The sequence below is a fragment of the Camelus bactrianus genome, chromosome 11 (genome assembly GCF_048773025.1).
Source record: "Camelus bactrianus isolate YW-2024 breed Bactrian camel chromosome 11, ASM4877302v1, whole genome shotgun sequence".
NCBI lineage: Eukaryota > Metazoa > Chordata > Mammalia > Artiodactyla > Camelidae > Camelus > Camelus bactrianus.
In genome coordinates, this window is record NC_133549.1 from 22712110 (window position 1) to 22722915 (window position 10806).

Below are 10806 nucleotides of genomic sequence, written 5' to 3' on the forward strand. Positions count from 1 at the left end.
CACTACACATTCATTAGACTGGCCAAAATCCAGAACACTGACAATATCAAATGCTGACAAGGATACAGAGCAACAAGAATTCTCATTCACTGCTGACAGGAATGTAAAAGTGGTATAACCAAGTTAGAAGTAGATTTTGGCAGTTTTTTTTAAAAACTAAACATATTCTTACTATATGACCCAGCACTTGTGCATCTTGGTATTTACCTGAAGGAGTTGAAAATTTATGTCATGAAAAAAAACCTGCACGTAGATATTTACAGCAGCTTTACTCATAACTGCCAAAACTTGCAAACAACCACAGTTCAGTAGGTAAATGGATGAATAAACTGTAATACATCCAGACAAAGAAACACCATTCAGCACTAAAAAGAAACAACCTATCAAAGCCATGAAAAGACATGGAGGAAACTTAAATGCATATTACTAAGTGAAAGAAGCCAATCTGAAACGGCTATATGCAACATTCCGGAAAAGGCAAAACTATGGAGAAAATGAAAAGGTCAGTAGTTGCCAGGAGTTAGAGGGGAAGGAAGGGTGAACAGGCAGAGCACAGAGGATTTTTAGGGCAGTGAAACTCTTTTGTATGATATGATAATGGTGGGTATGTGTCATTATACATTTGTCAAAACCCATAAAATATACCACACCAAAAGTGAACCTTAATGTAAACTATGGACTCTGGTTGATAATTACCTGTCATGGTATTCATCAAGGTAACAAATGAACCACTCTGTTGCAGGATGTTGATAGTGGGAGAAGTTATGCATGGGTGGAGGGAAGGGGTAAAAGAGATCTCTGTACTTCCTGCTCATTTTGCTGTGAACCTAAACTGCTCTAAAAAATCAAGTCTATGATTAAAAATCTGCTTCTTAACAATGTTTTTTATTCACTAATATTCAAGAAACATTTTCTTTAAAACAAACAAACAAACAAAAAACCTATCAGTTCTCAAAGAATGATGGAAGTTTTTAAAAGGACATGGGAACTTTGGGTGTGAACCTAAAACTGTTCCAAAAAAATAAAATAAAATCTGTAATATAGTCATACTTATCATTTTAAATTAAGGAAAAAAAAATGCAGAAATTAGCAAAAAGGGCTCCCACTGGCCAAATCTGGATCAATTCAAGCATCCACATAAGTAACAGTAAAGGATTTTAAAGGACTGAATAAAGCAAAAATCCGTAAGTCTACACACACTGATAAACACACAAATAATGGAGAACACTTTCCTTACAATAGAAATCCAACTAATACATGTGAAAATATCAGACATGCCATATTAAGAGACTTTCTACAAAATTACTAGTCCTATATTCTTCAAGAACACCAATATCATGAAAAACAAGGACTTTGTTGTTCCAATTAAAAGAGCTTATAAAAAACATGGCAACATACTGCAACTCATGATCTGAGATCTTTTGTCTTTATAAGGAACAGTAATGGAACAACTGACAAAATTTAAGTAAGATTTATAGAATCTTATTCTTACAAAAACTAATCATGAAATGTTAATTTCCTGATTTTGATAATTGTATTGTGGTTATGTAAGAGAAAGCCCTTGTTTTGAGGGAATACACACTGAAATATTTAGAGATTAAGGGGTATCAAGTCTGCAACTTACTATTAAACAGTTCTAAGGGGAAAAATGTATTTGTATTTATATATATCAATATCTCTACACTAGAATATAAATACAAGTAACAGAGACTTTGTCTTGTTTGTAGGAGTATCTCAACATCTAGTACAACTGCTTTCTAAAATACTTAACAACGAATAAGCCATTACTAAATGTTTTAACTCAGTAGCCTGTCTAACAGTATTTTATGTAATCTAGTTCTTGAAAACCCTAAACAACCTCAGCACATGGCAAAAGCCCAACAATTATTAACTTAATTTGCTGAATGGATTTCTATAAAAACACCTTCAGATTTTAAACTTTATACAAACATCCTCAGCATATCTCCCTACACAGACAGACACACACAGACACACACACACACACACACACGGAGAGAGAGAGAGAAAATGCTTCCCTCTTCCCATCTGTAATGATGATCCACAATGAAGAGGATCACTCCTCCTCTCCAATTCCCAGCCCCTTGACAACACCTGCTCTAGGGGAAAATGAGGATCATGGCCTGGAGAAGGAATAAGGCACTCATAACCAGGTGCTAGGAGTGCCTTTCCAACCACATCTGCATCTTTAGCCGTACTGTACTGTCTGCTCTGCCTTATATACGACATATAATTTTCACATCTCCATGCCTTCACTTACGTGACTGCTTCTGCAGAGGATGTTCTCCCATTCTCACCTTGGTTTATATACCTGGAAACCTGTTACTCCTTCCAGAAGAACTAGCTCCAACGTTGCCACCTCTGTAAAGCCCTTCTTGACCCAATCCTAATCGTGTGCTAAATTAATTCAGTCGTTTCTTCACCACTTCATAGTACATAGTTTAGTGGATTATGGTTTGTTTCTAACCATCAATCGTGAAAAATTCACTTTTATGTCTCTATAAACACTGTTATCCAAGAGTTGCTCGCTAATCATTTAGTCAATAAAAAGCAATTTAATATTCTACTGGTGTCAAAGGATAGTATTTCAAGCAAAGATCAGTCAAAAATAGTTCTGCAAACTGCTATAGTTTCCCAGTTTAAAAGAAAACTTCAGCTTTACCAAATACCAAAAAATGAAGTTAGTTACCCATCCCAACCAGAAAAGGGTTTAGAATTGGCTTGTTAAAAATCCCAGAAGTGTCTTGCCTTCAGAATTCCAATCACAAGAGTACTGCTGCAACGTAATGTGCAACACTAAGTAGAAATCCTTTTCTTCATGGGCAAAGAAAGGATAATTTCTTCATACATCCAGCAAATGCTGTATTGCAATAAAATAGTTGAGCATAAGTATGTTGTTAAAGCTAATTAAATTTCAGCAAATGGTGCTGGGACAACTAGATAGCCATCTGCAAAACAATTAAGTTGGACCCCTACCTTATACTAAGTACAAAACTTAACTCAAAATTATCAAAGGTCTGTAAGTAAGAGGTAAAACTGTAAAAATTCTTATAAAAAAACACAGATGCAAATCTTCACCTTGGATTAGACAATGGCTTCTTAGAGATGACACCAAAAGCACAAGTGACAAAAGACAACAGATAAATTGGACTACATTAAAATTAAAACCTTTTGTGCTTCAAACGATGCCATCAAGAAAGTGAAAAGATGACCCACAGGATAGGAAAAAATATTTGCAAGTCATTTATCTGATTTGTATCCAGAATATATAAAGAACTCTTACAACCCAACACTAAAAAGGCAAATAACGCAATTGAAAAATGGGCAAAGGATCGGAACAGACATTTCTCTAAAGATATACAAATAGCCAATAAGCACATGAAAAGATACTCAATGCCAGTAGGCCCTGGGGAAATGCAAATAAAAACTAGGTGATGCCACTTCACTAAGATGGCTACAATAAAAAAAAACAAGTGTTGATATGAGGATATAGAGAAATGGAACCCTCATACCTTGCTGGTAGAAATGTAAATGGTGCAACCACTTTGGAAAATAGTCTGTAAGTTCCTCAAAGGTTAAACACAGAGTTACCATATGACCCACCAATTCCACTTCTAGGCATATATCCAAGAGAAATGAAAACTCATGTCCACACAGAAGCTTGTACACAAATGTTCACAGCAGCACATTTCATAAAAGCCAAAAAGTGGAAACTACCTGTCCATCAATTAGTGAATAAAAATAAACAAAATGTGGTATATATCCATATATAGAATATTATTTACCCAAAAATAGGAATGAAGTACTGATACATGCTATAACACAGCCAAAACTTGAACATGCTATGCTAAGTGAACAGACACAAAAGGTCATATACTAAAACTTCCAAAAAGCAAAACCTGAATTTACATGTATCGACAACTATTTACATGGCATTTATACTGCAGTAGGTATTACAAGTAATCTAGAAATTAAATTATTTATATAGTATACAGGAGGACGTGCATAGATTATGTGCAAATATCACGCCATTTTATGTAAGATACTTGAGCATCCCTGGATTTTAGTATCTGAGGGGGTCCTGGAACCAATCCTTCACAGGTACCAAGAGACAACTGTATTGTATGATTCCATTTGTACAAAAAGTGCAAAACAGGCAAATCCATAGGGACAGAAAGATTAGTGGTTGCCAGGAACTGGGGCAAAGGGGGAATGACTTCTCATGGATGGTACAGGGTCTCTTTTTCAGGTGATGATAATGGTGATGGTTACACAACTCTGTGAATATACTAAAAACCAATGAACTGTATACTTTAAAAGAGCAAATTTTATGTTATATGAAATAAACCTCAATTAAACTGTCATTTTTTAAAATTAAGTTAAGAAAAAACTGGAAAGATACGCAACTGATTTCCAACAATGCCTCATCCATTCCAGTACTTTTTATTTATGTGAATTCAACCCGCATAAAAATCTGACTTGCCAAAATGTAAAAAATAAAAAACCAAAATTGTGCTGTGAGAAGGGGTTGGACAATTTACCCTCAATAAAGGAAAGTAGCTTTTCATTACTAAAAAGTTAAACTCACTAGGCAGCTGAAAATTTGTTAATTTTATATTCAATTTACCTGACCAATCTCCCATTTTAAAATTCACACTGATGGCTCTTGTCAAAAATTTCATCTTAACCAAAATACCACCTCTCCCAGAAAGCAAAGAATGTTTACTGATTCAGATTTCTCAAATGGTGAAATTACTGGTGTAATTCTATGAGAATGTCTCTTATAAATGCAAGTAGCCTAAGTAAAAATGTTTAGCATTTCCGAAAATTAAACTAATTTTCACTTCCATTAAGCTAAAAAGGTTTCTGATGCTTAAAAAGAAAAGGGTTTCATGTAAACCACTTTCTAAAAATCAGTCAATTTCAAGAGAAAAAATATTCTGGTGAACTGGAGGAAAAGCACAAGTTCCCATAGACGCAGTGGATAAATCAAGATGGTTTACTGCCAAGAGACTATGTATCCATCAAACATTAGGCCTCCCACTCTCACACACAACAGAAACACACACACCTATTTTCCAACTACATCAGCAACCACCCATGTACTACATAATTACATGCATTATCCTTGATACACAAAAATCCTGTAGACTAGCCTGTTTGTGTTTTCTTCCAACAGTGTTGACAGGTAGCAGTGAATCACACATTTTCCTGAGTCTCATCTACCTCATGATCAATGACACATGCTGCCAACATCTGAGGTTAAGGATGCAAACAGACTACGGATTATTTTCTCCTGCCCATGATGCTAAATGTTACCTATGGAATTAATACAAATATGGAATAATCATCTTAGTGTCACTAGTATCAAAGTCAAACTGAAGTAAAACTGTCCCAGACTCAAATCAGAAGTAAACTACAGACCTACGGTACTTGTATTTATTTGAAATAAGACATGATCATTATCAAAATGTTGAGCATCCTCTACAGAAAAAGAACCACTCTCATAACAGATATAAACATACAGACCAAAAAAAAGTTTTTGAGACATCCCCACTTTCAAATATTTTGTCTCATAAAATCATCAAAGTCCCAGAAACTCCAATACTTACAGTACAAACTGCATATTCTAGAATATCTCTATAACCAAAAATACTTTGTCAGACCATGTATCCATATTTTCAGTGCTGAATATACAGTCTTCATAGATACAGGGTTTAGAGTTCATACCCATTCCTCAAAGGTCCCAAAACTATAACTGGGAAGCAGAACAAAACATAAAAAGATAAACTGAAAGCCAGGATAGCATATGCTAAGGAAAAAAAAAAGTCCTAACACAAGAAAGAGGTGAACAGACCCCTTGTGGTTGAAGTAGTCAAAAAGGCTTCTCAAGAGACAGGATTCAACTGGACCCAGAGTACAGAGAGTATCCAGAAGAAGGTTTCAAACAGAAATAAAGGCACAAACAATGGCCAAGGGGAGGGACTTCACAGAACAACAAACATTAGTTTGGCTGAAACTAAAGATTCACAAATAGAAGAAATAAGAGTTAAGAATGAAGAATGGATCAGGGCCAGATTACAGAGAAACCTGAAAACCAGACCAAGGAGCTTAAATTTTACTTTGCATGTAACAAGGAGTGTTTTCAAAGTTTTTACTTTGTGATGTGAGAAGGTGAGTGTTAAAACGTGCAAGATATTATTCACCCAAAGCATTAGCAGAGCACAAATATTTCTGATGAAACACCACATCACTGGGAGAAAACGTGTTCGAAGCCCAGGCACAAGAGCTTATTATTAGGAAAGGAGGAAAGCAAGGAGCAATACTCAAATAATAACACTGAGCCAAGTTAAATAAAAAGCTACAGTGGTCTACTTTTGCAGCTCCCATTTAGTTTCCATCTATCATAAAAGCAATGCAAGTATAAAGCACATTGAACAGTTCTCAGTGTATCAATAACACACAGGAAGTAATTTAACTCCAATATTGTACAACTGGATCATAAGTTCCAGAACTATAATAATCTTCAGACTTTAAATGTAATAATCCATAACCCTTATAGTGTACAGAGACCTTAAGCTTAAAATATACTACCATGAATGAGTCCATCATACTAACCCAAGCACATTTCAGAGTAAATAAATGGGTGTCTCAGTGCTCTGAAGCATTAATAAAAGGTGTTGAAATATCAACAGAAATAAAAATCCCTCATGACATTCAAATAATATCTTCCCCAAAGACTAAAATGTGCCATCACTGTCCTCTTAGTCCCCCTAATAGCCCTATAAAAACAATGTCATGAAATTTTTAAGTATAAGGAAGTGACTGCAAACCTTGTTATAAGATCCAAACATCAAGGGGAAAGCAGGGTTCCAAAGTTCTTTAGAATTACTTCATTTAATTAATAATACTAATAACCAGGAGAAGAGATTTCACAAACGTAGTTTAGATGACTTTCCCAAGGCCCTTGGCACAAGCTAAGATCAAAATTCCTTATGGTTTCTCCTGGCCAATGGTTTTAACACTGAGTCATCCATGTTTGATCAAAACATGGGTACCCCTGAGGTCGCACAAGTGATAAAGAAGTCAACTAAAAAAGAGACCACTCATTATATAACGTTTCAAAGAGCTAAAGATTTCTCTCCAACTGTGTTTCTCAAACACTATTTTTGTACAATAAATTTATTGACAATATAAATAGATCATACGCGGGGGAAGCAAACCAAAGTAATGAGGAGAGGGGACGGCGTTTAACCTGATAGTCTACGGAGGAATGGAAAAGGGGAATCAATTAACTGAAATACGAAATTCTCAGCAAGAAAGTTTCAAAACACCAGTGTATCTCAAAGATGATGGACCGGTTCAAACTTCCAGACTAAACCTAAACTGCTGGTCCCTTGTACTTAATGCCAAGTATTCATTACAGATCTTTTGTCTGTGAAATGACACACACCAAGCCACAGCGGATAAAATAACAGATACTTGCACTGAACAATCGTTATTGCAAGCGAGGGGTAGACAATCTTTCCACTAGTTCCAGCTCTTCCCCCCTCCCCAGTCCACTCTCATCGCCCCCCATCTTTATTTTCTTAGACAGAAAAAGCAACAACGAGAGGCCACCCAAGGAGGTGGAGAGGAAGCAGCCAAGGGACCGAAATACAAGTTTGGAGACCAGCACCAACTTGTGGCAATGGACCCAAGTATTTAGGGCCTATTACAGAGTGGGAGCAAACACCCACTCACCCACCCGTAGGTGGCAGGAAAGAAGTTGGGAGGGGGGAGCAGAAGGGGTGAATGTGGCGGAAAAGAGGTGGCCGGGCAGGCGCCGCGTCAAGCCGAGGCTGATCGATGGTCCGTAAACAAGCCGGGCGGACCCACCCTCGCACAGCCCCGGGCCTGTCCCCGCACCCGGAAAGCCCAAGATGGAAGCGCGGCGGGGCCAGACCATGCCCCCTCCCCTCTCCTCGCCTGCGACGCCGCCCCGGGGGGCGCGGGCGGGCGGCCCGGGAGACCCAGGGGCCTGGGCGCCGGCTGGGAGCGAGGGGCCAGGCAGGCCGCGGCGGGGCCGCGAGAGGCCTGCAACGGGGCGCCCTCCCTGGGCCCGGTTACCTGGCGGTGGCGGCGGCTCCTCCTCCTCCAGCTCCTGCTCCTCCTCCCCGTCCGAGGCTCGGCGCCCGGCGGCCGCGGCGGCGGCGGCGACTCCCCGAGCAGCCCGCGGTGACGAGCCGAGCCCGGCCCCTCTCCGCCTCCCTCCGCGCCGCCGCCCGCCCCGCAGCTGCCGCCTCCGCCCTCTCCCCTCAGTCAGGACATGGTCTCCACGGGCCCGCGCGCTGCTCCCGGCTGCCGGAGGCGGGGGCAGAGGGGCGGAGAGCAGACGCGGAGGCGGGGGGACGCCGGGGGGAAGGGGGAGAGAGGAAGGGGGACGATCTCGGATGCTGCGGGTTCCTAATGGCGGCGGTGAGGGGCCCCGAAGCCAAATAAACCCTACGGCAGACAGCACAACGTCAAGGCCGGACCCCGCCGCTCGCCGCACTGTCATTGGCCCCGAGGCCGCCAGCGGAGCAGCCAATGGGCGGCCGCCTCTTTCCAGGCGCAGAAGGCGGGCCGCGGAAGGGTGACGTCACACCGGCGCCCGGCCCCGATTGTGAGGCGGCCGCGCGTGCCCGCCCCCACGCCCCGCCCCCTGTGCGGCGGCGATCGGCCGGCGGGGGCTGCGGGACTTCTGCGCCGTGCGGGGGATGCCGGGAGGCCACGGGGCGGCGCGGCGTGCGGAGGGCAGCGGGACGCAGAGCGGGTGGCTTGGAGGGCGTTCTCGCGGCTGCGCAACGCGCGGTGTGTCCTCTGCCACTGATTCACCGGATTTCCAAGTCAACCCCCAAGTCTCACGTCTCCCAAGTGAAGTTCTTAGTGATGTTCTGCCTCACTTTTTCTTACACAGTTTCAAACTCTTGATACGACACCAGGGAAGATAAATGTTTAGGTAGTGATAGTTTAATTTTTATATATCTGTTTTTTTTTACAATGTCTGTTTTTTATTCTTGCCTTCGATACGGCTATCCATTGGTATGTGTGTATGTGTATATTTATAATGTATATATTACATCATACATATAAGCATAATGAAAAGCCATGGAGTTGTATGCCAGTTATATCTCTATAAAATTAAATTTTTTGAAAAAGTCGTGAAGTCTTTGCTTTTCGCTCTCTCCTACTACTTCTAGCTCTAGTTTGGTGTGAACTCAGTTTTCTTAAGGTTGCCTTTTCTGTAAATTGTAAATGTAAGGAAGAGGATAAATTAACAGCCGTGGAAAAATACTGCCGGGAGAATTCCCAGAGCCCAAGTTCTAAAAAAGAATATGTTATATGGTGATGCGTTTTGTATATTTTTATACTGTAAATATAGCCAAATAGTCTAAGTCATTTAGTCATTTACTGAAACTTCATACATATGTCATTTTTTCCAGCTAGACAGCTTTGCTTTTCCCAGTGAAATTTTGCCTTGCATATTTCATACTTTAGATTTTATTTCAGGAGTTTGAATAACTATAAAATGCAGCAACTCTTTAAAAACTGTAAGCCTTCACTATGTCCACTGAAGAATAAAATCTGTATTGTTTCCTCTCACCAACAACCTCTTTCATAATTGTTGGTATATTTTATCTTTGCAGCCATTCCTGTGATGTAGAGATTCGTAGATCGCCTCTTCCCAGAATAACATTATTTGCTCAAGGACTCATCAGTAAACTGAGTTTAAACTGCAACACTCATTTGCCTACAAAACTTAATATGCATTCTCAAACATACAATTAACACAATTGTTGTTAGATTTTATCTAATTGTAGATAAAATTAAACGACGTTATTATGTAAGAACAAATGGCTCCACCAACATTTCACTTTGAAAATATTTTAAGAGCCTCTAAGAACCTCCAGCCTCCCCCTCCTGAACTTCAGCTGCAAAGCGTCTCACCTACAATTTAGCAAGAACTGTAGGATAAGGTGTTTTTGTTTAGTTTGACTTGCAGTTCATTTTGTTAAGGAAAGGGGATATTGTTTGAGTAAGCTTATTAACTCTTCACTTAGTTTAGCAAACTTTAAAGTACCATGTGCCAGGGAGTAACGAGCACACACGAATGAGTAAGACAGTCTGTGTTTGAGGAAACTACAGCATAGGAAAGAGGGCAAGACAAAAATAACTATAATTATAATATAAGGTAGAATGTGCTAAATAAATTCAGATGAAAATCATCTTGCAATTGAGAGGAAGAGCACATCCAAAAATGACTCTGTCAAAGCTGAAAAAGTACTTGATACCAGGCAAGTGGTTCTCAGTCCTGGCTACGCTTTAGGATTACCTGAGGAGCTTTCCAAAATACACACATCTGGGCCCCACCCAGACCTGCGAAACCATCCCCAAGAGGAGGGCTTTGTTTTAAATACACTCCCCAGGTGATTATAATGTGCAGCCAACCACAACATTACCCTAGCCCCATGGTTTGCAGATGTGGAAACTAATGCCCAGAGACTGTAAGTGACTTAGCAAAAGCCAGACCATCTAGGTCTAAAATTAGAACACAAAGCTCTTGATTCCCCAGTCAAATCTCCTTTCCATCACACCACATTTGAGTAAAAAGGATGTCGGAAATACAGCAGACAGCACTGTCACAATGAAGGAGCTGATCTGTGCTGTTTGGCATAGAGATTAAATTATGAACCCTCCTTACATATATTCTGAGAAATAGTTGATTTGGGGAAAGATGTAGCCACCGTTAAAAAAAAAAAGTTCTTT

At 40.1% G+C, this 10806-nt stretch overlaps 1 protein-coding gene across 2 annotated transcripts in view; it reads right to left on the reverse strand.

Moving 5' to 3' along the window:
* The window catches only part of ZRANB1 (zinc finger RANBP2-type containing 1), a 54942-nt gene extending 46681 nt beyond the window's left edge, over positions 1 to 8261 (reverse strand). Inside the window, exon 1 of one of the 2 annotated variants that reach the window (XM_074373425.1) lies at positions 8128 to 8261. The gene's annotated coding sequence lies outside the window, so the exon portion shown is untranslated. The remainder of the gene's footprint in view (positions 1 to 8127) is intronic. The other variant, XM_074373424.1, reaches the window with a different exon arrangement.
* Positions 8262 to 10806: the final 2545 nt, after the last annotated feature.